At 52.3% G+C, this 21,786-nt stretch overlaps 1 pseudogene; it reads left to right on the forward strand.

Moving 5' to 3' along the window:
* The first annotated feature begins 5,154 nt into the window (after window positions 1-5,154).
* Window positions 5,155-5,273, forward strand: LOC112478603 (annotated as a pseudogene).
* The last annotated feature ends 16,513 nt before the right edge of the window (window positions 5,274-21,786 follow it).

Genomic DNA, 21,786 nt, shown 5'->3' on the forward strand with positions numbered 1-21,786 from the left:
GCGCGCTCGCGGCAGAGACGGGGTACGACAGAGCGGGAAGTGTGAGGACGGGGGCGTCACGGAGCCCCCGCGCCCGCCTCCAACTTGCACTTGATCTTTGACAGCGGGGTGCTGCTGGAGGCCCTGGGGTTGCGTGGCGCCGCTTTCACGGCCCCCGTCCCCATTTCACTGGGTGGCTGGGCGGTGAGGACGCCACGCAGCCCCCGCCCCAGCCAAGAGCCTTCGTGTCCAGCCTGCAGAGCTCCGCCGAAGACAATGTCACCACCAGGGACCGACCTTTCGGGGCGCCTGGGGCCCCATCGCCCTGTGTGCGGCCACCTCTGCCTGGAGGCCCCAGCCGACTTTCCTTGCAACGCAGCCAGAGACAAGTCTCTCCCTTCCTGATGCCGAAATCCCACAGGCACCCTCGCGGGTCTGAGGGGACCGGCTGCTTCAGGGTCTAATCGAAATCGGCCCTGTTTCTCCACTGGTGCACAGTGACGGGCAGAGAGGGGCTTCGGTCACATGGGCATGTCTTCTGCATGGCGGGCAGGTCCCGTAGGACATGGGGATGAGCGGGAAATGACCGCCCCCCACTCCTCCTGCTCACCCCCTGGGCTCTAAGACCTGAGCTGAGGCGGCTGGACCACCTGCTACCTCGTGGTTCACGGCCCCATGTCCCTGAAGACAGATCGCAGGACCGGTCTCAGTGCATGCTCCGTCATCCCATTTCAATGACTTCCATAAATAAAAGATGACGAAACGCCAATGTTTTGTGACCCGTGTGAGGTTCGCTTATCTCACAATCTGGCTGTGAGTTTGCTGCAGCCAGCCCTTCCCTCCCTCCCTCGGCTGTGTTTCTGGGGCGATGCTCTTGCATTTAGTCGTGTAAGACCGGAGGGTCCCTTTCATTAGTAGAAGGGTAGCACCGAATCTCTTCTCTCCCACGGTCCGGGTTTTACCTGCCAACCTGCAGAAACCAGTCAGCCGAGACCACGGACAGGCTCCTCGCGTTTGTGATGCACGACGCAGTGCTGCCGGCACGTAGTTAGTCGTGCTGTAGGTGACAGTCGCACAGGACTGCGGGCAGGAGAGTCGACGCTATGAGAAGACGTTTATTTATGCCTTCCTAGGGAAGCGTTCGGCTAAGTAATTCTCATCATAGATGTGGACTTAGTCACGTTCATTTTTAGTATTCAAAAATGCTTTGCAAATAGAGTTTTAATTATACAAATGTTTGAAGAATGGGGTGTCGGTTCTTCGTACCTTTAGAAGCTTACAAACTGGCCCCTGGATTGTCCGTGTCCACAGAATAAGCCCCGGCTTTAAACTGCCCCCAGAGTGGGGTGGTCGCTGTGTCAGGCGGCTGCAGAGAACGCCCCAAGGATCCTTACCCACTGACACTCACACCCTCGAGTGTGAGTCCCCTGTGACGATAGCCTACGGAGACACTGGTGGGTGCCCGTCCTGTTGGTGAGCTTGGTGTTGTGGTTACAAACACTGTTGCTTAGTCCCTCTCTCGATCACTCACCGAGAAGAGGCCAGCGTTCACGCCGTGAGCTGGCCCACAGAGGCCTGTGGGCAAGGAGCTGAGGCCTCCGTCTGCCAGCCTGCCAGGAACGGCATCCTGGCAATGGCCATGACTGAGCTGAGACGCCGAGCCGACCCTGGCCGAACCCTGAGAGGGCTGTGGCCCCAAACGACATTTCGAGGGCTGCCCATCAGAGACCATGAGACAGGAGAGCCAGCCCAGCCCAGACTCACCGCCTTTCCTGACCAGCGATAATTGGTGTGTTGTTTTAAGCAGCTAATCTGTTCCATGCTGTCGATGACAGAGTCATTTATACATTACTCTAAAAAACTTTCGGTGTACAGCCTGCAGGTCATCCTTAAACTATATTTCATTAGTAATACACAGACACGATGGAAATAGCTTATTGTTAACTAGACAGATAAAAGTGGAAGAGTTCACTCTAATATCTAAGACCCCAGGTCAGAGGTCTGCAAACTCTGGCCAAATCTGGCCCATATCCTGCTTTTGTAAATAAAGTTTTATTGGAACACGGCCATGAGCATTTATCTACGTGTTGTCTATGGACGCTTTTGCAGAAAACCACAGAGATGAATAGGTGTAACAGAGGTCGTAGGCCCTGCAAAGCTTAAACATGTATGAAAATACTTACTGTCTGGTCCTTCACACAAAAACGTTTGCCGAGTCTTGCCCTGCGGAAACTTACTTGAAAGAAATCACACGCATTTCAAGTGAAGAATAGCCTACGTGCAAACACGAGACAACAAGACAGCTAGGGACACGCGACAAACGGAACGCGAGAGTGTGGAAAACCGCTGCCTTTTAGACCCCACCGTGGGACGGGCCGTGAGAGCCACGAGGCCCTCGCTGGTGCAACGTGGCGCCCCACCGCCTGGCGGGGCCACCCCTTCTCATCATCCCTTCTTTCAGGAATCCTACATGTTTTCACAGAGTTTCGCTTCGTCACAGCCTATGTTTCTGATCGAATTGCCAGCTCCCAGAAAGGAGAAGTTCACAGCTCCGGTAGACGCTACGGCTCATTAAATTCTACATCTTTCCTAACCAACGATGCGGCTGAAATCTGGGAGCACCACGTGACCGGCATACCGTGCCCGCCCCCGAGGGCCAGAGACTGGAAGAGAAGTTCCGCCACGTCCCCTTTTAACGTCCGTCTTGCTCCCGTTGGACTCTAGACTAACACTCCGCAGGCCACAAAGCGCACGCTTAATCCGCAGTGCCTCGTCAGAGCTCACCAAGTCACCAAGAGCACGTGGGAAACTGGACCATCGATTTCACGGCCTCCGGGACCCCCCACAGGCAGCTTGGGTTCCTGAGCTCCGAGTCAGGCCAAAGGGAGGTGAGTTGAAACTGCATCAACCGCTAGGAGTTGGCCTTCTTCACCGGGCTTCTGTCCTGGGAACCCCAGGATCCTGGCTGGCTTAACTGTGAAAGGGACCACCTGTCAGTTCTGCTTAAAGCAAAGCCCCCAGGAGACCGACATGGTCAAGGGACGAGCCTTGGCTGTGCCGAGCATTGATATGTCGGAGTTCGTTTGCGATTGTACCCAGTCTGCCCCGTCACAAATGTCTAGAGATCAGCAATTTGGCCACCTGTTCAACTACAGGAATGGAAAAATAATCCAAACGAGAACTCTCAGCAGTAAAACTTAACGTTACAAGGTCACTCAAGGTCATTCACCTGACTCGTAAACCCATTTGCTCCTCTCCGAAGCCAAGTACACACACTCCACGGACAGGTCTAATGATTGTAGGAGGGACACGACGCGGAGCATTATGACAGTTTTGTTCGGGCCTTTATCCTCAGTAGCTCTGAGTAGACATTGAAGAAGCTTTAGTAATAAGTGAAAATAAGTGTGATGACCCAGTTTCCCAGCCATTAACATATTCAAAGATAAAAAAGCAGTAAAAACAGGAATATAGCGACGGGAAGCAGAGAATAACATTGCGTGAGAGGACGCGGAGGGCACAGCAGGTGACGCGCCGTGTGGCGTGAGCCTGTCCGCGGGGGTTTCCAGACCGGCGGGATGGCCAGTGCCGGTCGTTCTTCCGTCCCATCTCGCAAGAGCTGGTGTCTTTTTTTTAAGCGATGTCTGTTCAGCTCAGAAGTCACCCTGAAAACACAACCCCTGCTCACTAAGTCACAGCTTTACCCTTCTCTCGTGACTGCCCCGAGGGCCTCAGGAGTCGTCATGCCCAGAAGCTCAAAAAAAAAAAAACAAACAAAAAAACAGACATGCATCAAGAAGAGAGAACACTGTCTCTGGAGATGCGGCCGCAGAAATGGACAGTTTCTCTCTTTACAGAAAACCGTAATAGATTACGCGATCTTTGTCAACACGGTTTTTGAGATCTGCATTTTATTGGCCCTGGGCCTAAGTTTTATCATCTATATTTGTAGGAATGAAAACTGGAATAATCGAAGAAATGGTTAAAGGGGCAGGAGAGACAATATAAAAAGAGTCACTTTTTTTTTTTTTAATATAAAGAAATAGCGCTTTAAGAACTGGTCGCACATCCAGCCCATGTGGCTTTGCTCTGTTTACTATACCCTGAGCGGTCCACGGAGACACGGCCAGCGGCCTCCGCAGGACCGCAGGTGTCCAGTGCCTCCCTCGCTGGTGACGTGCCTGCACTCGACACAGGGTTGTATGAAGTTCTCAGAGCTGGGGCTGTGCTCGAGGTCCGTCAAAGCCGCAGAGCCCGGCTCCTTCCCCCGCATCGCTCGACCTGTCACCGCTGCCACCAGGCGGGGTGGGGGACATGCAGCGCAGACCACCTGCTTGGCCGCGGAGCATCAGTCCTCCGGGGTGAGGGCTGAGCAAACGGCAGATAGAAACCTCGCTTTGATCCCAAATCCCAAGACGTGCCTTGGAGCACAAATTGAACTCTAAGTAAAGCGAGGCTTCTGGTCTCAGGCACGTGAGACCTTGAACTCAGAGGTCAAGGACACAAGAAAGCGTGTCAGCCATTTAATTCCTCCCCAGGTCCATGGGGAGGCCCCCCGGCTCCTGACGCCTCTCTCGGCGCCGAGGCTGTGGAAGCTGAGCCTTCGTGCACCCGAGCCCGCCCGGAACGCACGGATGCACCCGCTTCCAGGCATCTGCGATTACCTGCCGTGCGTCGGTCCTGATTCTGAATGAACATAGGTTGCGAGCGACTCGGTCAAGGTGCAGCTTCCACTTTTAATGGGAGGAGGCAGAAAGCAGCCTGGACATAAACCAACAGGACAGTTTCGGCTGGGCTCTCTCAACGAGGGAAAAGGTGGCGGGAGACGCGCTACGTCACGTGGAGCGGTCAGGGAGGCAGGAGAAACAGGGTCCCCTGGGCCATCGGGCCCTGGAGCGGGGAGGGCGCCTTTCTCAGTAAACACTGGGCCTGCACAGGGCTTGGAAAGGGAGGGAGGCAGCTGGCCGGGAGCATGTGAACGTTTTGCATGACAAGAAGGTCACTCTGAGTTGCAGTCAGAAGGAGGGAGCCAGGGGTGGGGGTGGGTGGGGGAGGGGGGTTCTGCCGGGCCACGCCGGAGCCTTCTGAAAGACAGACAGGTATTTTTAACCACTCTGGAAGCTGTTCTGCCAAAACCCGAAAACAACTAATCGCTATTTTTCCCTCAAGAATAAATTTGGCTACAGCCAGACCACCCTGAACAAGCCCCATCCCGTCTGATCTCGGAAACTAAGCAGGGTCGGGCCTGGTCGGTACTTGGATGTGAGGCCACCTAGGAAGACCAGGTGATGTAGGCATAAAAAAATAAAAAAATAAGGAATTGTAAGCTGACAAGCTCCTTGCGATCTGTGAGGTCAACCAAGGGTTGCCTCGCCTAAAGAAAAAAAAAAAGAATAAATTTGGTGTGGGGTCGGGAAGACAGTCTACGAAGACCCTGGAGTCAGACAGATACGGGGCCCTGGCTGAGCGGTGAGTGGAAACAGTTCTGTGTCTGGAGAGCCGACGCCTCACTGGCCGTTGGAGGATTTCTCAGCAGGACACTCAGTCTCCTGCCTTCCACGCTCTAGCCCTCGCATTTCCGGAAAGGCCAAGCTCTTGTCATTAACCAGACGCCAAGCATTTCCTGAATCAATATGTAAATAAAATGTGCCTCGGAATGTTTCTGAAGATCTTGCCGTTGACCCTTTTTACAGTTTACGAGCGGAGCTTTTATGGAAATGTCAGGAGCCGGTGGAACCCTCTGGAAGGGCCTACGGGGGCCTCGGAGCTGTTGAGACAGCAAACTGCTCACAGGACCACGTGTCAGCGGACGGGACGTCTGGAACACGCGGCCCCTCGCCTGCGGCCCCCGGGTTTGCTGCAGAGCGGAAGGCAGAACGCTCAGAACGCCTTGGGTTTCGTGAGAAACAGGGCCAGGTGGGCATTCGGTTCTCCAAACACATTGTAACCAACGCCGTTCAGCACGCAGGTTTCCGATTTGTTTATTTCCTTTATTCCATACAAGGGAGGAAAAGCCTGAAGGAGTCCATGTTCTCGGGAGGCCCGTGAGACCTAGGACCGGTGTCTACCCGTGGCGACCCGCATTCGAATGGGCAGTCTGGAGCCATTATCTGGACAGCAATGTCTTCTTACAGCTCCATTAAATGAACTGGGTGTTCTCTGCGAATGGTCGATGAGGCTCGTTTTGGATTACGAATGTCATATTTGTTACCGTTTTATGTGCGATACTCAAACCGACGGCTAATTCTTCCTGCCCCAGCTCACAGTGAGGCCATTAACAGGGGTTTCTTTTTTTCTTTTCCTCTCATATCGGTGAAATGTGACCTAATTTTTATGGGCATGACAAAAAATACTAACCTACTGAATAAATATTAGAACTTAGGGACCAAACAGAAAAATCTGCTGTGTCTAATGTTGTTTCTGGAGTCGCTGTGGTTAAAACCCTAATACTGTGTCCATATATGTCTTTGGGGCTCGTACCCGCCGGTGTCATTCTGTTACCAGCGTCTCCCTAGAATGTGACGTCATTACCCCACCAAGTTTATTCCGAAGGGGAAAACGGCAATTAGCGATTTTCAGTTTTTGGAAGGACAGACGGTGAGAAATTCCTTCCTGTTATTTACAAGCCATCGATGTAGCTGTCGTGTCACATAGCGGGGCTGGTGAGGGACCGAGGGATCATTCACAGAAAGTGATTGGTAAGTCCTGGGATCCTCCCCATCGGGGGAAGCGAGAAAGTACCAGAAAGGTCCTGGAAAAGCGGGACAGGAGCCTGTGAGCCGAGAGCGGAGACCGGCTGGAGGGGCTGAGCAGAGGGGGAGCCGAAAACCAGTGACGCCCGAGAGGGACAGCGGAGGGGCGAGTGACAGCAAGGCCAGACAAGGTCCTCGCCGCGTGCGCCGTCGCTGACCACCAGGCGCGCCCGAACCACGATGGCCGCCGCCGCCGCCCGCCCGGAGGACCGCTGCCGAAGCCCACCGAGTCAGACGCGGGGAAACCGCAGCTTTTCCGCAGCGTCGGCGGGAACGCGAAACGGTGTGTCCGCTGCGGAGGGCAGTGTGGAAGCTCCTCGAAAATGAAACGTGCCCTGCCATGCGAGCCGACACCCCTGCTTCTGGGCGTTGCCCCAGAGCACCGAGAGCAGGGACCGGAACAGACGTGCACCCCCGTGTCGGCTGACGGCGTGATTCCCGGTGTCCCGAAGGGGTGCGATCCAGCCCGGAAGCCGCCCAAGCGTCCCCGACAAATGACAGTGGATGAGGAAAACTGTGGCCTCACATCCAGGGGACCGTTACTGGCCCCGAGAAGGAAGGACGTCCCGACACCTGCTGCAGCGTGGGCGTAGCTCGAAAACATGCTGCGTGACATAAGTCAGGCGCGACAGCACAATACTGCGCGGCCACTTCTGTGAGACCCCCAGAGCGGAAACACGCACAGATGCGGGAAGCTGAGGGTGGTCTTGGGGGTGGGGGGCGGGCGGCGTGCGGTGCCTGTGACGTTTCAGCTTCACGAGGTCGAAAGCTTCTGGAGAGCAACAGTGGTGACACACAACAGGGTGAAGGCACCTGCCGCTCCAGAGCCACGTTCTATCGAAAGCTTCTGGAGAGCAACGGGGGTGACGCTTACACGACGGGGTGAAGGCACCTGCCGCTCCAGAGCCACGTTCTTAGAAACGCCCCTACATGTCACGCTACGCGAGTCGAAAAAGTCATGAAAAAGGCAAAAAGATCAACACGCTCACAGGAGAACAAGGGTGAGGCAAAGCAATCGTAAAGTTCTCAGAACGCTTCCTCTCCGGCTTTCACCATTTGCTCGTTTGTGGGGATCACTTAGCCGACGTCTTATTGTCTTCAAACCCCAATGTTCGGGGGTGACGCTAAGGCGGTGAACGGCCCGTCTCGTCCACGCAGCCTCCCCCAGGGCGAGCCGCGCTCTGCGCGCAGAGGCGCGTGTTTGAGATGCGCTCACTGGCCGGAATCTTCTGGGTCCGCGTTCGTGTTCCTCTCTAGATGCAGCATTTGTGCTCTGGGTGGATGTCCTTGGTCTTTATTTTTAAAAAATTCTTCGACCTTTAACATAAGTGATGTTTTCAAGTGCATCCTATTATTAATAAACACACAAGTAAACGCAACTTTTGAGAAAAATTAAACTTGGGTAAATATTCACACTCGTTTCCCATTTCGCTGTTCAGAAAGTCATTCACATTTCTAATATAGAGTTTAAGTTTAGAAAGAGACTTAGAGGTCCTCCTCCAACATTTCCAACTGGGAGGAGGTTGACGGTTGGGCTCAGTGAGTCGCTCCAGCAAAGAACTGTGCCCCTTAGAACATGTGATACCCTTGCCCCTCCGTACAGACCCCCTGTCAGACGCCCCCAGACGGCGGCAAGCACCCTGGTTTGAGAAGCGTCAGCGAGAGCAAAGGGGACAGTGTCCCACCTGGAGCACGTGGCCGGTGCGGCTGGAGCTGGGGTTGGGGCCAGGGCCCTGGCTCCCCAGCCCCGTCCTACCCTTCAGTCCTTGCTGCTTCGCCGACCGTTGTCATGGAGATGTGACAGTTGACCACAAACGAGGAAATTCCTTCATTTTGTCATTCTGGGGAAGTGCCACGTGTGGAGACGGCGCTGGCAGCGGCTTTGAGTGTTGGCGCGGGGGAGCGCACACGTGTGGGAGCCAGGAGCCGGGTCTGTTCCATCCTTCATCGTTTCTCGGTCCGGCGACTGGTGTGCAGCATCGCGATGGGCTGGCTGCTCGGCCCGCCTCTGCCAGTAAGTCCGGGGCTCACAGACTCCTTGCCCGGCTGCGCATCTTCGTGTGTGTGATGTGTGCTGACCAATGCCCTGAGGCCGCGTTGGCCAAGGCAGGGAGGATGAGGGAGGGGAGAAGGAGCGAGGGAACAGGGAGCCGCCGCTGGGAGCGGGGCACAGGCCAGGAAGGACGGGGCAGAGGAGGGCCGGCGGGGCCCCGCGCTCTCTGCGAACCCACCAAACCAGCCGCAGATTCCAAACCTACAGGCCAATCCGAGCGAGCAAAGAAACACGTACAAAGAACACATCTCCCCGGAAAACGGCTCCTGTCGACACTTAGTTTACTTTCGACTTTTTAATAAGTTTTTAACTGAGAGAGGAACTTCACGGGAGAAGCTTACAGAGAGAGCTCTAAAAATTATATGAGGGGCTATTGCCCCCTAAAGCTCAATCATGAATTAATGGAAATTATGATACAAAGAAATTATTCAGTGCGATTTAACTTAGCGACTATAAACTGATAGAAGCAGAGGAGAAATCATCTGTGACTTTGGCTCAAAGAATAGCATCATCTACGAGCTGATTTTTCAGCTGATTAGAAACGCCTAATACCAAGCACACTCATTGCTGGAAAAGGGAGACTGTTCTTTGAAAGAGCCTCTCAGCTCTGCGGAGCACGGTCTAGATGGGAGTGGCCATTATTATTATTTTATTACCTTCGTGCTAGAGCTTTGGCCGCAGTAAGCGAGGAGGCTGAGGGAGGGAAACACGGGGAACGTGTCTTAAACGCCGAGGGTTTTATGTGAACACCGTTTTAACCCGTTAGCCTGGGTTCCTCCCGAAGCATCGTGAACGATTACATGTCTCTGAGCTGTCGCAAACCGGAGCCACGGTGTCTGAGGGACGTTGGCCGTGGAGCTGTGAGTAACTACGTCCTGGGCGACCACAGGTAAGAGTGTTTGCAACTGAGATTGTGCGAATGGAATTTAAGCCCGTGAACTGCAGCCTTTATCTCAAATAGCCCCGGACATCAAAGTCACTAAAGCAGAGCACTTTCTATAAAAATGTGTCGAGACCTGAGCGCCACAGGCCAACAGGAAGAACAGAATTTGTCGGCACGGTTGTTGGAGGGAGGAGCTGTGTGCTACTGTGTGCCGAGGCGGGTGGACTCAGGGACGGCCGTCCTCAGGGGAGGTAGCCAAGAGAATGCGCCCAAGGGGGCCGGGCCACCGGGGCTCCCAGAGGCTCACCTGTTGCACCCCTTAGCTCTCTGCATGATGCCCATGTCCTCTATGCACACTGCATCGCACACGGCCACTGAGCCCTGGACATGTGACTAGTGGAGCCAAGAAACTGACGCGCTCACTTCATTTCAATTTAATTCATGAATCTCAACAGCCACATGGAGACCACGCTGCACAGCGGGGGTACAGTCACGGGAACAGTACGAGGAGACAAACCCCCTTCGCTCCAACCCCTGGCATGGCAGCGTAGACATCAAGGCGCGGGAACGTTGTCCTCTGCCAGTTTTAGGTCGAATAAGGAAGGAGAGCAATTGCAGTAGCGTTCTCCACGGCAGCAGGGCAACGCGGGAGGAGAGGCGCGCGCAGGACCCGCGGCATGTGGGAGATGAGTGTGCAGCGGGGCGTGCGGGAGATGAGTGTGCGGCGGGGCCTCCACGTCTGGGCCCGGACGCGTGAGCGGGAGCTGAGGGACAGCATCAGACAGGGGACATGCAGGGAGACGGCAGGCGGGACCCTGCGCCTGGGGACCGTGCGCCTGGGGACCGTGCGCCTGGGGACCACAGGCACGATCAAAGCCTCTGACGCCTGCCGGGCACCCGCGGGTCTCCGGTACTGTCAGACGGACGTGCTGGTGGCGGCCACTCCCGAACACCCACGCACGTCTGCTCTTTGCCGTTCACCTGTCGGCTAATCAAGCGGCCCACGTGAGCGGTCCCTGTTACACGGTGGTGCAATTACATAGCAAGGAAACCAATTGAACGTGAAAACGAAGAGGAAGACACGTGCTCAATGCGAGCAAAACACCCGCAAAAGTTTGGGGTGAGTCCGCAGACGCGGGTCGCGGACACATTCGAATGGCCCACGTTCCATTTTAACGCGTTGAATCTGGAATTATATAGCAGGCGTTCTGTGTGCGGGTCACGCCGCAAACACGATGCGTGACTCCAGTCCGCCCGCCTGCGCTCGGAGAGGCTCTGGGCCCGACATCAGGCCTGCGGTAAGTGAGTGTGGCCGTGGGTCCCTCATGCTGCCACACGGCAGGGGAGACCCGCCGTTTCGGAGTTCCGACTCCCCGCTAACTCCGCTCCGTCAGTTAACTGACCGACTGCCACTCTGGCCCGCGTCCCACCGAGTCCCCCGCCGTCGCTCAGGGCGCTGGGGGCTGGCGCTGGCGGTGGACGCGCAGGAGGGACAGACGCGCGGGCCAGGTCCCGATGCCACGACACGGCTGTGAGCGGAGGTGTCAGAGGGCGGCTCGTCGCGCGAGGGCCGCGCTGTTCTGTGACGAGACGAGGTGACAGCTCGGTGAACGGAGTGAGTGGTGTCAGGACAGTGTGGAAAAGGCCCTCGGGTGCCATCCGGGCAATGACGGCACAGCGGAACGGTCCCGCTGTCCAGGAATCCAGACCAGGACGCGGCGTGTGTCCGGAAGGACATGCAGCGGGCAGAGGCCGCAGCCCTTCATGGACCAAAGTTCCGTCTTTCGGCCCCGTGGAGCCTGGAGATGGTGCGCGTGACCCTGTAAATGCAGCGGGAGCTCTGGCTAACCCCACGAAGCAGGAGCGATCATGGCCGACCACCGGCTCTCATGGAAAAAAGCGAGAATGGGAAGAAGTGGGAACGCGGCACCCTGTGGAGGGCGAGTTAGAGGGACGACTCGGGAATGTGCAAGTTACACGCGTCTTCAGACATCACGGAGCTTGTGAGATCCAGGTCACGTGCTGGGGCTTCATGTGTCATGTGATGATAGGGGCGGGGTCACGGACGCATCATGGACGTTTTATATTTATATAGGGTAGACGTTTGTGGCACGATTTTCTCTTTTCTATCTCAAACTCGATGTTATAACAGGCAAAATATATTTGTGTTAATATTATACATAATACATATAATTACGTATTTCTATAGTTATAATGGGTTATATTTATATGTAAATGTTTACATAACGATATAGTTACATTGAAACATGTTATAGAATACGTTTCTTTCCAGAGTCATGTTACCCTACAAGTTGACCAAGGACGTTTGTGTCATGGGGAAAGGACAGACACCCTCTCTCTGGGACGTGACCCTTGGAACTGCAAAAACTAACCGGAAGTTTGGAAGTTGTATTTTCAGGTACCACTCCGGTGGGTTTCGAGTTACGATGATTTAGTCTTTAAAGTGAATGCTGCCTTGTCCTGTAAGCACAGGCTGGCGAGTCTGCGATGTCTCGGGCATACTGGCCTGACCCTGACCTTGTCAAGGAAGGCGCTCGGGGAACTGGGGGCCCCCAAGTGCCGAGACAGGAGACGGCGGCCGTTTGCATATAGTCTCTAAAATCCGAACCACAAGTCTGAAGCACGTCCAGTGAGAAACGCAGCCTGCTTTCTGTGCTACGTTGGTGCATGAGCGAATGAGGCGCCAGAGACAGAATTTCTTGTTGAGTGTTGAATGCTGAGCACATCCGACGAGCTGCTGCCTTTGGGTCAGAAGCTAATCACAGTTAAGCTGTTTTTATCCAAATACTGACATTACTAAATTTTCAAACATCTGTGCGCAATGTTTATAAGAACAACAGAAAACCGAATCTACACAGCATCTCTAACTGTGATGTGTATTTTTCCCATAAATATTTTATATAGAACCATATATATTATGACAGGGTGTAAAATAAAATTATAGCTATAGTTGTACGTGAAGGGTACAGATGAGGGGGCTGGGGGCAGGGGCGCTGCTTGCAGAATCGGTGCACGTGGCAGAAGTCCCTTCCTTTACCTATAAAACCCGGTAAAGACACATGATGTTTTATTTAGTCACGGTTTTAAAAGATTAGTGCCTACGTTCAGAGTCTTTGCATTATTTTCCATAGTAATCATGATAACTTGCAAAGCTATAATAACATGTTAGATTATAATTTGTGATACAATAAAATAAAAGGATTTTCATCGCTATCAAGCCCCTCATTGGAAGTCAGCGACGGGTTCAGATCTTAGGTCTTCCACTTATCAAGTGGTCGTGGGAAACACATATCACCTGTCTTAGGGCACAGTGTCCTTCGGCCTGATGGTGTTAATGAAAGCGCCTGCCTCATGGCGTTTTTGCGAGACTGAAAGGTGACAAGTCACATAACCGTTTGGCAGGCTGACCGCACTGGCCCCTGGTAAGAGACTCACACATGCCGGCCCTCACCCCCGCTGGGATCGTCCCCGTGAAGCGAGGCATCTCGTCCAAGACCGTCAGGAAGCACGAAGACGCCCAGAAGAGGTGGTGGCGAGGGCCGACGTGAGTCCTGGCTTCCGACTGTTCAATGAGGGCTCGCCAGTGACGCCCTGTGCCCGTCCCCGTGGGGGAGGGGCTGCGAGGCGGCTCCCGCCGTGGGGCCCGTCCTGGCTCCGTGAGCAGGCCTGCCCTTCCTGGCCCGCCCAGGGGATGCGTTTCCTCGCGTCCGGCCTCCTCAAACGCCGTCTTCCACGCGGAGCCCGTTGCCCCGCGAGCACCCACCCGCTCGTCTCAACCGCGGCTTCTGCGAACTCAGCGCTGGCTTCTCTATTCACCGACACCCCCGGGGCCAGCAGAGCGCCTGGCAAAGTCTGGTGTCTTGCTCAATATCTACCGGTGGCTTGACTAAAACGATGAACGAATGAAGCCAAGGGACAGAGGAGCAGACTTTCTACCCAGGGTGAGAGCTCCCAGGCCGGGGCCAAGGGCACACCCTTAGGGAACCCGGCCGAGAGCGACAGGCTTGGCCCTGCAGAAACGATGCAGCCGAGTGGGCTGCAGTACAGCTGCCGGCCGAGACGCAGGCCGCTGCCCGCCTTCGGGAGCTGGGGCGTCCCGCTGGGGCCCCCACCGTGCTTACATGTTCACCTGCGCAGCCGGGGCCCAGGGCATCTGTGTGCCCTGTGCCAGGCACCTCGGCGCCCTGCCGTATGTGTCATCCTGATGGATGCTGCCCCTCCTCGCGGCTGGATAGCACGTGAGCCAACGGGCACTCTCCCCTTGAAAAGCGATGGCCCGTTCTCGGGTATAATTGTAGGTTATCGAATCCATCTCCACGTGCCATCGACACAGACCGACGTCCAAGGAGAATACAACGTGCCCAGATCCGAGTGTCATCCTCCTCCGGAAGCCTTTAAACGTGCGTCGGCCGCCGACCACTGCAAGAACAGCTTTTTACGCACTTTGCAATTCCTAGCCAAGATTAGCAAAATCAAACGTCTCTGAAGTCACCGTCAAGTAAATATAAACAGACATAGATCGAGGCTGTCTACATCTGTACTGTAAGGGAGGGGGCGGGCAATAAGGGTGTCCCATGTTGGACCTGTGTGTCTGCACCCTTATCTTATGGACAAACATGGTATGCCCTCAAATGTCACAGTAAATGTCACCGGGGTTATTTTAGCGTGCAGTTTAATTCAGCTGACACGTATGGGTTTTTGTCTTATTTTTACACGGCACAAACAGGGAAACACAAAGCTGTCATTCCCTTGCCTAGAATTCTGTAATGTTTATTATTTTTTTTAATAACAAGATCTACACTCTTCGCATCCCGCTGGCGTCTGAGTGTCCTGGCTTGAGTTCAGCACCCATTAACTCCCTCACTCTAATTCACTAATTCCCTGGCGGTGGTCCCCAAACCTCAGCGACCATGCTCAGCTACACCTCCTCTGCCTCGAGATGCACCGCCCACAGAGTCCTTTCCCTGACCGCCTCCTTGAAACCCTCCTGTGACTCCTTCAGACTCAGTTCCAACTTCATCCCGTCTCTTTCCGATGCCACGGGGACCCTCGTGTCTTCCACTCCGCCTGGTGCTCATCACCGTTGAAGCTGGGATCCCAGAGAAGCATGAATCTCGGAATTCGTTAACCCTTCGAGAGTCGGAGACGTGAACTTCGGAGCGGGTATGTCCAGTTCCTGGCTCTGCATCTTTCAAGTAAAGGCCCTCAGAGAGCTGAGGGAGAGAAAAGCCCGCACCGCGGTCCCTCACAAAGAAGACCTGCGTAAGAAACCGATACCATTTAAGCAAACAAGATGGAAAGCGAGGTCACGGGTAAGAAAGACTCACAAACGTAGACCAGGAGGGCGGGACACGTCAGGTGGCACGTTAGGTATTTATACTGGTTGAGAAGCTGCTTGTCGCCGGTGTAAAACTTCTCATTCATAATTCTTATTTGTCAGAAAGAAAAGAAAAGATTCGCTCCTTGGAACAAGCAGGGCGTTTTCTGGGTTCAAACTCCAATGTCTCACAAGGTCTCCTTCGGGGGGTCCTGGGAGTAAAGCGGACGGCGCTGTCACACCGCGGGCAGGTCCGAGGGGTCCATCCTGGAGGACTCAGTCCCCAACTCCTGATGGGAGAACCAGACAACCACAGTGTCATCCAGCACATGGAGCATTGGCCGGCGGTCCAAGCTTCAGCCAGGGCATCCTGTGAGAGCAGGGCATGTCCACACGTGTGCTGGCTTTCAGGACGCCCCTTATCCGTGACCCCAAACCACACAGGCTCCCTCCCGTCCCATCTGTGTGAGCAAACACACCCATGAAAGTTCTTAAATAACAGCGAAAGACCGACCTGCAAAACGTGTTTCTCATTCAAGGTCATCCTGCCCAGCTAATCACACACGTTAGACTATATTTAGAATTTACAACCGGAAGGCCTAGCTTATCCGCAGTGCAAAATCCAGTTTAATTTCTCCCACGTAACCACGTTTTCTCCAAATACCCAGCTTCTGTGTAGAATCATTGATTCTCGTCCTTTAAAGATGCCATGTAACCACGAGGTTGTTTAACATTGGGGTGCAGAGGTGTTAGACACCCCACTCGACAACGCACCGCGGGTAACGGACCTCTCATTCAGATGCAAAGCGGTGGTCCCTGTCCTTAGGTTCCCAGAGAAGATGAAGGGAGACGAAGATGAGGAGGGACAGGGGACAAACGCGAACTGTGGGGGACGAGGCGGAGGGAGGAGGAAGGCACGAGGGAGGGAGGGTCCGATGAAAGCCGGCCGGCGCCGGACGGGAATTACTTCAAATTGTTCTATTCAAAGAGTGAGCAGCCATCAGAGGAATCTTCTCTCTGGTGAGCCCTCAAGCTGTCCTCAGAATTTATGCCAAATTGGCATCGAACTTCTCAATTCTGCTCCTATTTGCAAGGAAGCGGCTCCATTGTCAAGTGAATTCCAATCATGATTGCAGATGCGAAAGAAATGTGTAGCGTGTCATTTCATCGTCCCTGTGACATTTTAAGAGGGCGGCTTGCGACAGGATGCAAGAAAGAGACCGCGCGTGATAACCCAGCACGGGGAAGGTGTTCATTACGGCGCAGAGGAATAGATTTGTTAAATTATAATTGTTTTTATATTTACAATTTCTCCAATAAATTAAGGCTTAGTGCACTAATTAGACTGTATATTACGGTACCTGCGTGCGCTGTTTCTGCTCGCTCCACAGCTGGCAGATGGTGGGGAGCAGATGATTCCGCTATTAAGAGTCACAGAATTTTAAAGAGACAAATGTAATTGTGTGTGTTGCTTTTTTGCTGTTCCCTCAGCCACGGTGGCGACTTTGGCCCACCGATACATAACACAGCTTCAAGATTTTTGCTGTCTTTGTATTCTAAAAACTGCTTATGTTGGTTCTTTTTTCATAAAATCTATACTATTCATTATTTCAACATTTTAGAACAAATTATATTGTATAGGCAAATGGAGTCACGTTGCCATAAACCACTTAAAGGAGATCCTCGTTACGTGAGGGAATCTTCCTTCAGGCAGATAACCTGCTCTAACTAAAGTCTCTATAACCTCAAACTTGCTTGAACGCAAATTCCCCCAAATTCTGAACATTCGTTGAAGGGCTGCAGATGTCTCTGACGGACAGAGGAGGACGGATGGGTCGCACGGAAGGACGTGCGTTCGTGGATTGTGACTCAAGCGAAGGGGTCAAAGTGTCAGAACTGAGTGGAGGGGCTGGGGTGCAGCAGCCCCCCGTGGTTCTCCTGCATCTTCAACGCTTATTGCAAGCCTTAGTCCTCTTCCGGGGACACGTGGCTTCCTGTAGGTGGAGTCCTGTGCCACCACCGTCTCCCCAGGCGCGTGACACTCCCTCAGGGCGAAGACGCCCTGCTGCAGCCACCACCCATCGCCGCCGCCCCTCGCCACGGGGCCCCCGATTGAAAGGCTTTTAACACGTGAGGTCAGTGATGCTGAGTGTTTTGTGATTCCCAAGGTGTTCGGCTTCACCCCGACCATCTCTGCCCACTCTGACGCGTGGCGGCCGGTGCTCGCCGGCCTGCGTGGACCCAGAGGGAGTTCATGGGCCAGCATCATGGGCTCTGAGGCCCAGGCCCGCTGGACAGCCACCAGAATTAACAATCCCAAATACGGCCCCGTTTGAAAAAAAATACCTAAAATTACAGCAGCATAAGCCAAAAAGAAATTAAAGACACCTTGGTTAAAATATGACCCTTTCAAGAAATGCTCTAATGTAGAGTCTACTTTTATTAAAAAAAAAAAAAGCATTATAATTAAAAATCTTATTTTCTGCAAACTTCAACTAGGACATGCTCTGAGTTGGTCTCTACCAATGGTCACTTGTCAAAAAGACAATTGCATTTATATACACTCTCTTCTTGACAAATTAATAGAAAAATCTAAAACATTATAAAATATAAATATATAAAATATAAATGTATTAGAATACATACTATTAACATTTTATCTATAAATTACATATAAAATACATAAAACGTATATTAAACATTCATAGTTTACACGATGTAAAAATAAAACACATAATATATAAAATATAGAGACGTATAATTAATTCATGTTCTTCTATTATAAACAAAACATTTTGTTTCTTATTTTTTTCATGATAAACTAAAATTCAGTAGTTACCTGTGAATATTAGCAAAGCTGCCCCACCAGCAATTTAAATGATGGAGATCGGCCTGGACATTTATAGATATATCTTCATTATTCCCCTGGAAGGGGCTGTAGAGACAAACTGTGCCGTGCAGGTGTCCAAATATAAATCCAAAATAAGTGGCATGTGGAGGTGTCATCTACTTCTCTACATCTTCGCAATTCGACAGAAGCTAAAACCTGTACGTGATTTCAAATATTTCTCCTTGAAAGACAGCGTAAATCATTTATAACGCAAACTAATAGAGTTAGAATTTACGTAGATTTAGGCATGGATAGAATGCTCACCAGATTTTTTTTTTTTCTTAAAGAGAAATGTTTTCTTAAGTAGTTGTGTGTAAAGATCCTAACTCTGGGCATGGCTCGCTGAAAACATCGTGAAGCTCGTGGCTGAGTTCGATGGTGCTTTTATCAAGAACCCCACTGTAAGCACAGACCTGAGTCTTACCCCGAGCAGATGCCTGAGATCCTTCAAGTAAAGTTGCGGACCTTCCCCAAGCCGAGGAGGAAGTGGAAGGGGGAGTCTGAAAGACGGGGAGTCTGAAAGACGGGGAGTCTGATAGACGCCCCGCGGCAGCGACTCTTCCGTCTCTGTGCCTCTTTCGAACAGAAACTGGACAGAGACGCAGAAGGTCAGGGTTTGGCTCTCGGCGCTGTGGTTCACTCCATAAACCTCGCCGAGTGGTTTAGCCTCCTTGTTTATTCTCCTGGAATGAGAGTGGTACCGGTCTCTTATCATGTTGTGTAGGGTTCAAGGCCAAGCTCACTAAATGTGCTCCGTGCTCGTTAAGGCTGTGTGTGAAAGTCAGCGATTGTCATTATTTACGTCTTTACCCTCCTTATCTACTCTGACGAAAAGCCAAAATATAGTTTTCATCCAATGTGCTAGTAAATGTGGATCTAATTAAAGCAAATGCCACGTAGTTGAGAATGATTTGTATCCCTCAGTCAAGCTCATTAGTCCCCCCAAAATGCCAATGGGAAGGTGGGCAGCAAAGGAGGTCTCCTGGTTCTCATCTCGTGATAAGAAACCATCACAGAGTCACATTTCTGTCTCATTAACCAGCACTGGTACCATCTCCAAAAATATCCAGCCAAACACTGGTCACCAATTCCATCAGGAAGCAAAATACAAGAAACCTGGAAAATGCCATGCAAACGGCAGCAGCCCTCCGCCACCGCTAACGCGCCTGTGCGCTGACACCTGCCCGCCCGCAGAGGCTTCGACTGATGAAGTCGGCAAGTCCCGTCACAGAGCCACCCCGGGGAGTAGATTGCCTGCCGTGCCCATCGCTTAATAGTGCAATGCTAATGCGTGCGTGCGTGTGTGCGTGTGATTGTGTGCTAATGTGTGCGTGCGTGTGTGCATGTGATTGTGCACACACGTGATGCTAGACCAGTAGCTTGGGATGTTTCGCAGGGTCAAGGATTTCTTTCCCATCTGTTTGGCCAGACTAGATGACACATTTCCTGGCGGCGGGAGACACATTCCCTTCTTTTCGCTGCTTCTACTCCATAGTTCCCACCGCTATTTCTTAATATACATTTGACGAATTAAAAAATGGCTGTGTTTACGCTTAACGTAATAGAGAGGGAAGAAGCCCAGAGAGAAAACGATCTGCCAAATATCATACAGCTTGTAGGATTAGGAACAAAATTCAAGCTTCCCCAGGTAGCGCCCCTTTAAATCACACGTCCTGCTTGCCATACGCAGCGTCTCAGGTAAGAACGGAAAGTCATGAGAAGAGCAGCAATACGCACCGAGCGCAGGCTACGTGGATCGCGTACCTCGATCCGAAAGCTACGTGCATCCGAAAATAAGAGGGACAACATCGTTTCGGGGAAAAGCGAGACATTAACTGGTAGAGTCGAGGGAAATGGGCCAGCCGCGGGACACGGCAACCGGCGTTCGCCAGTGCCTCGTCGGGATCTACTGGATTCCAAAACGCAGGAACTGGTCTCAGACAGGAAGCAAGAGAATTCATGTGCCGGACAAGAGCGAGGGCCGTGCATATGGCGCAGATTTGGGGCGCTTGGAAGTTCTCCCCAGATTGCTTCTGCATTTGCAGTGGGATCAGATTACCAGATACCGCCGAGCAGCGGGGAGCAGGTGTGAAATCCTCCCCAAGACCCTGGGAGGTGACCGGGCCCGGCCGGCTGTTCTCCGCGGTCCGCCCGCCGTGGGCTGCCCGAGATTCCTGCCGAGGAGCAGGGTCAAGATTATTTTTCTAAAACAACTGAGGTGTTATGTTCCTTTTTCACTATGTTGGTGTTTGCCGTGAAGATGCTGCGGGAACGGTGGGTCGAAGGGCTGGTCCTCACAGAAATCCAGGCGGCAGCATCAAACTGTGCTGAGCGCCATCGTTCCCTACGCCCCACCCTTGAACTTGTGTGACTGTGCGTGTGTGCATTTTATTTAAGAACGACCTCGATAAGCTTCAAACATGACTAGTGTTATTACATTTCAAAGCCTATGTCAAACTCTTCTGTGTGATAAGGGTGAAGTGCACACAACACACGTCTGCTGTGTACGTACCGGTGAGTGATGCTCATCACACTTGCGTCACGGAGCAGAACTGGTCACACCTCTGAGCTGGGAGCCTAATCGGCTGCTTTTTTCTTGGGACACCATTTTTACACGGAAGAATGACCGACACACGGCCTGTTACTCAGACCTGCGCGTTCGACGGACTTTTCCTAGAAAATGAACAGAGCAAGCCTGTCACTGCCCGAAAAATGACTGTTTGTTTGTTTGTTTGTTTTGCCAATGATAGAATTGGAAATTTCAATGGAAAAATTAGAAATATGGAAAGTTGTATCCATCACGCTGAGCTTGACAGCTTCTCAAAAAGACATTTCTAATGAGATGAGTGGCGATAATAACAAATGCATTATTTTTTGCTATTATGTAATGAACTGTGCTGACATATGGAAAATGTTTTCCCATACACGGTGCTATGAAATCATGCCCAGCGGAGGATCTAGCCCAAGAACAAGACAGTGCAACAGGGAAGCAAGTTCACGGACACGGACCTGCCGTCCGCACCGCGCTGGCCGTCAGGACAGGAACGCGGTTCACTCCCAGAGGCATCGCGCACAATAGTACAAAAAATCTGTGAAAATACTCCCCATTTTCGTTTGATTCTACTTTAAACGAATGATTTATTGCAACAAATTGATACAGGAGGAGAGATAAGGACCCAGTTGTCTTGTAATTAAGCCCAAATTACAGAGATTTGCAAAGATGGTTGGTGCTCTTCTCATGAAGCTTTCTTAAAAATACATAATTTGCGATGCCACAAAAATTTTATTGTTATTTTTAAATAAATAAATATTCTCACGTTTCTCAGTTTTAATGACTAATACAGTAACTCTTAATAGATATAACCCACATAAACAAAGACTCCTCACCGTCCCCAGTAATATTTAGGGGCACAAACAGGTTCTGAGATCAAAAGTATTGAGAACCGACGGGTTAGGAAAATGCTCAGTCGGGGGCTGACGTGTCGTTCCAGACGCGTTCGTATTTTCGCGTGTGAGCAGGACACAAATTTAATTTGCTTCTCTAGGAAACCCCTTACTTCATGCCCGTATCCATAGCAGCATGACATCGCACGCCACAAAATTACCACCAGCTAATTTGAGTCTGAAGGGGATCTGGTTGGGTGGCGAGCGACCCGGGATTCCGCAGGTCCAGGCTGTGAGGGACGGGACGGGCAGGAGGTCAGGCTTCCAGGGCCCAGGGTGGGGGTGGGCGCTGCTGCCTCTGCCACTCACTGTCCCTGCCAGAGCTGCCGCCTCTCCCTCTCACTCGCTCTAGATCACAGATCCTGGATGGCAGCGTGAGGTTTGCGAAGCAGAAGCCAGCTACCCAGGAAAACCAGAACGTGGTTATTCCATCTTTTTTCTGCTATGGCA

The sequence above is a fragment of the Pteropus alecto genome, unplaced genomic scaffold (genome assembly GCF_000325575.1).
Source record: "Pteropus alecto unplaced genomic scaffold, ASM32557v1 scaffold61, whole genome shotgun sequence".
NCBI lineage: Eukaryota > Metazoa > Chordata > Mammalia > Chiroptera > Pteropodidae > Pteropus > Pteropus alecto.